The sequence below is a fragment of the Sturnira hondurensis genome, unplaced genomic scaffold, assembly GCF_014824575.4.
Source record: "Sturnira hondurensis isolate 20B ecotype Veracruz unplaced genomic scaffold, ASM1482457v3 Scaffold0022566, whole genome shotgun sequence".
NCBI lineage: Eukaryota > Metazoa > Chordata > Mammalia > Chiroptera > Phyllostomidae > Sturnira > Sturnira hondurensis.
In genome coordinates, this window is record NW_028095197.1 from 18649762 (window position 1) to 18654033 (window position 4272).

The 4272-nt window shown below is 44.4% G+C and overlaps 1 pseudogene; it reads left to right on the forward strand.

Annotated features, from left to right (window-relative positions):
- Positions 1 to 607: 607 nt before the first annotated feature.
- LOC118979867 (60 kDa heat shock protein, mitochondrial-like) lies at positions 608 to 2180 on the forward strand (annotated as a pseudogene).
- Positions 2181 to 4272: the final 2092 nt, after the last annotated feature.

The following is a 4272-nucleotide window of genomic DNA, read 5'->3' on the forward strand; positions in this document are numbered from 1 at the left end:
GGTTTCCAGGTCCAGATGGGGGAGGAAGCACCTGGGTTTAATCACTTGATTAATCACTTTAATCAACCCCAGTGGGCTGCAGATCGTGATACGTTTCCAGGAGATACCAAGTGGATGGAGTCACACTGACAGAAGACAGAACACAGGAAACAAAAGAATGATTCTAGAGAGGTAGGAGCCGTTCTTCTTGGCTAAACCCTTGGGAGGCTGAACAGAGATTAGTTTTACAAACGGAAGTGTTACCACCTGGTAAAGGGGGGAACTCAGGCCCGCAGATGGGGATCTTTCTGTTGTCGGTGCCTGGGCCACATTAGTAACTATTTTGATTATCACACCTAACAACAAATCTTTTCAGTCATTCCATCCTCCAGCCCATCCGTTAATTTTGTGTTCATTCATCTGACCAATAGTTACTGAATAGCTACTAAATGCTAATCACTGTTGTAGGGGCTGGGGAAACATGAGTGAACAAGACGGACAAGGTCTTGGCTGAGGCAGTTTCCATTCTAGTGAAGAACAAACAATAGCCATGAAAACAAAGACACAAACAAGATCTCCACCAATGGCCTGCCTCAGCAATCACACACTTTGTCATTGCTCCACAGAGATGTTTCGATTACACAAAGTCCTTACACAGATTAGGCCAGTGTCCAAGGCACTGACTCCCCATACAACTCAGGCTTATGCCAAAGATGTGAGATTTGTGCAGGTGCCCGAGCCTTTATGCTTCAAGGTGTAGACCTCTTAGCCAATGCCGTAGCTGTTGCTATGGGGCCAAAGGGCAGAACAGAGCTGGTGAAATCCCAAAGTAACAAAAGATGGTGTGACTATTGCAAAGTCCATCGACTTAAAAGATAAATATAAAACTATTGGCACTAAACTTGTTCAAGATGTTGCCAATAAAACAAATGAAGAGGCTGGTGATGGCACCACCACTGCTCCTGTGCTTCCCTGCACTATTGCCAAGTGAGGCTTTGAGGAGATTAGCAAAGGTGCTGATGCGGTGAAAGTCGGGAAAGGTGTGCTGTTAGCTGCTGAGGCTGTAGTTTCTGAATTTAAGAAGCAATCTAAACCTGTGACAACCCCTGAATAAACAGCCCAGATTGCTGAAATTTCTGCAAGTGGAGACAAAGAAATTAGCAACATCATTTCCGATGCAAGGAAAATGGTTGGAAGAAAGGGCGCCATCACATTAAGGGATGAAAACACACTGAATGATGAGTTAGACATTATTGAAAGCAGGAAGTTTGACCCAGGTTGTATTTCTTCATGATTTATTAATATAGCAAAAGGTCAGAAATGTGAATTCCAAAGTGCCTATGTTCTATTGAGTAAAAAGAAAATTGCTGGTGTTCAGGCCATTGCACCTGCTCTTGAAATTGCCAGTTCTCACTGTAAGCCCTTGGTCATAATTGCTGAAGATGTTGGTGCAGAAGCTCTAAGTCCACTTGTTTTGAAGAGGCTAAAGGTTGGTCTTCAGGATGTAGCAGGCAAAGCTCCAGGTGTGGGTGTCAATAGAAAGAACCAACTTAAAGGCATGGCTGTGGCTACTGGTGATGCAGTGTTTGGAGAAGAAGGACTGAGTCTAAAGCAGGGCTGTCAAACTCATTTTCACTGGGGACCACATCAGCCTCACCGTTGCCTTCAAAGGGTCAAATGTAATTTTAGAACTGTATAAATGTACCTATCCCTTAACAGTTAAGGGAGAGCTCAGCGCTGCCACTGGGTAGAAACCAGGTGCTGGACTGGATAAAACAAGGTGGAGGGAGGATTCGGCCCGTGGGCCTTGTCTTTGTTACCTGTGCTCTAAATCTTGAAGACATTCATCCTGTGACTTAGGACAAATTGGAGAGATCATTGTGACCAAAGAAGATGCCATGCTCTTGAAAGGAAAAGGCAACAAGACTCAAATTGAAAAACATATTCAGGAAATCATCAAGCAATTAGATAACACAATTACTGCATATGAAAAGGAAAAACTAAATGAAGGTCAAGGAAGAAGCTCCTCACCTAGACCTTCGGAGAAGTCAGTTGAAGGAAATGATGGAAGAAAAGGCTGGCTGATGTCTAAGAAAACCACTGTAACCAGTGGTTACTGGTTCCAGCTGACAACATACAAGGGTTTACTGCTGTCCCTGTACCTGCCTACAGATAATTATTGGCTTTGTTTCTTTGAATGAAATACATTTGTAAATCCCTGAAAACTAAGTGCAAGAGCCATGTACCAAGGCACTGCTTTCAACTTAACTCACTGAGGCATTTTTACTAGTAGTTTCTTCAAATCAGGATTTGAGTGTTTGCCCCCACCTGACAAGAAGTGAAGGAGCCTTTCCATGGAGAGTAAGACAGTTGTACAAAGCAGAGAAATACCCAATGGTGTGAGCTTCGTGTCACAAAAATATGTTTAAAGTTAAAAACAAACAAAAAATCCCGAGATAATTACAGACACAGTGAGCACTGTGAAGGCAGAGACACTGCACAGACCAGTGTATCTCCTTCCACGTGCTCACCACAAACCAATTTCTCTGCAACGGCACCTCTACAGCCTGTCAAGGGCCATCAACACTCCACCCACCCGGAGTGATAGGGCCCTTGTTGCCCTCAGGATCCCGTCCCAAGGTTAGAGCATGCTCCTTGGGACCACTCCTAAGTCACTGTTTTGGGTCTGGTTTCCTAGAAGTCAAGCCTAAAAATGACAATTCCTTATGCCAGTGACTTAGTGAAGGAATGTTCTCAGAAGAAATCCTTAGGGAGGGAAAGGAGTCGAATTGGGCAGCAAAAATGATACATAAAAGGGTGATTTTGGCTGAAGTGTGGCTCATCTTGACCTCACAGGGAGCTCTGGAGCCTGAGTTGTACCACAGAGGTTGTCCTACCCTGAGGTAAGGGAGACTCAAGTGTTATGCCTGCGCTTTGGTCAGCCTGGTGCTGGGAACTGTCCTTGGGCAGTGTAGTGTAGTGTGTGTGTATGTGAGTGTGTGTGTGTGCATGTGTGTACATGTGTGTGGAGGGGGACGGGATGGCAGGTAACCAACCACTTGGACATTGCCCTGTGAGATAGCTCCTGTCACGAGAGGGCAATTCTCTAGAGAAGGGTGTTGGTGTGGCAACTGGGGGATGAGCCTCCAAGCCCAAAAATGGGGACCTGGGCGAAGCATTAAGGCATCTGCCACACCACCCATTCTCAGTGAAGGACCACAGAAAATTCTACTGGATGAAGGTCTTTTCCATGCATTTCCTAGACAGGCTTCCTTCATGGATTGTCAATCCATATTCACCTACTTGCAAAAAAAATTCTCACAGTTTCTGACTTAGAGATGACACGATTCCCTAGTGTTTCTTGCTAATACACTGGTCTGTCTCTTGGAATTTTTTTTTGATTGGCTCAGTTGAAATTTGTAATGAGGCAGGCATTAAAAAGCTTAACAATATGCTAAAATCACTATGTGAAATTCTATGTCTGCTTCTTTTGACTTCCTGTACTGCGATTTGGAATTATTCCTTATTACCAGGTTTATTTCTATGGATGCAATTATCTTGTTAAAGAGTCACGACACATTCACCTTTTATGGTGAATGCCTCCCTTAATAGTCCCGGCAAACAGGACATAAATCACGGGAACCAAATCAGTCCTGTAGGTTGGTCCAGGATCCTGCTTCTGTTCTGATTGAAGCAGCAGCTGAACTTCAGGAGGGAAGAGCTCCCCAAATTCAATCTGAGCTGGCTGTGAAAGGAATCCAATAGAAACAGCCTCTTCCACTGCTTCCCTACCCAGTACTAACAGCACCTGTTTAGCCCACTGGGTAAGTCTTCTTCTCCACAAGAAAACTACTACTGATGACCAGACATGGTAAATGCACATTCTACTGGGCTCCTGGAATCCTCAAAGGGCCACAAATGCCCAGAAGAGACCAGGAAAGAGGAAGAAAGAGAAGCAGAGAAACAACTTCTAGCCTCTTAATTATTTACAAACTAAAGTGCATTCCTACTTCTGTCCTGGATGCAATCCGGGCTCTCAGCATCTGAGAAGACATAGGTGTTTTTCTGTTGCCATGACAACGAATATTCCTGGAGGTCTCTGCCTCTACATGCTGGAAATGCAAAAGGGGAAGTGTCCCAGTTAAAGTTTGGTAAACATAACTCTTCTTGTTGTCAGGGACTTCGCATCCTTGCTCCCCCTTGGGAAAGTTCTCAAAGCAGATTTGACAATAGTTCACAAACACCACAAAAGGACATGATCAGCAAGGAAAATGGCAAGTTTGGCACCAAACA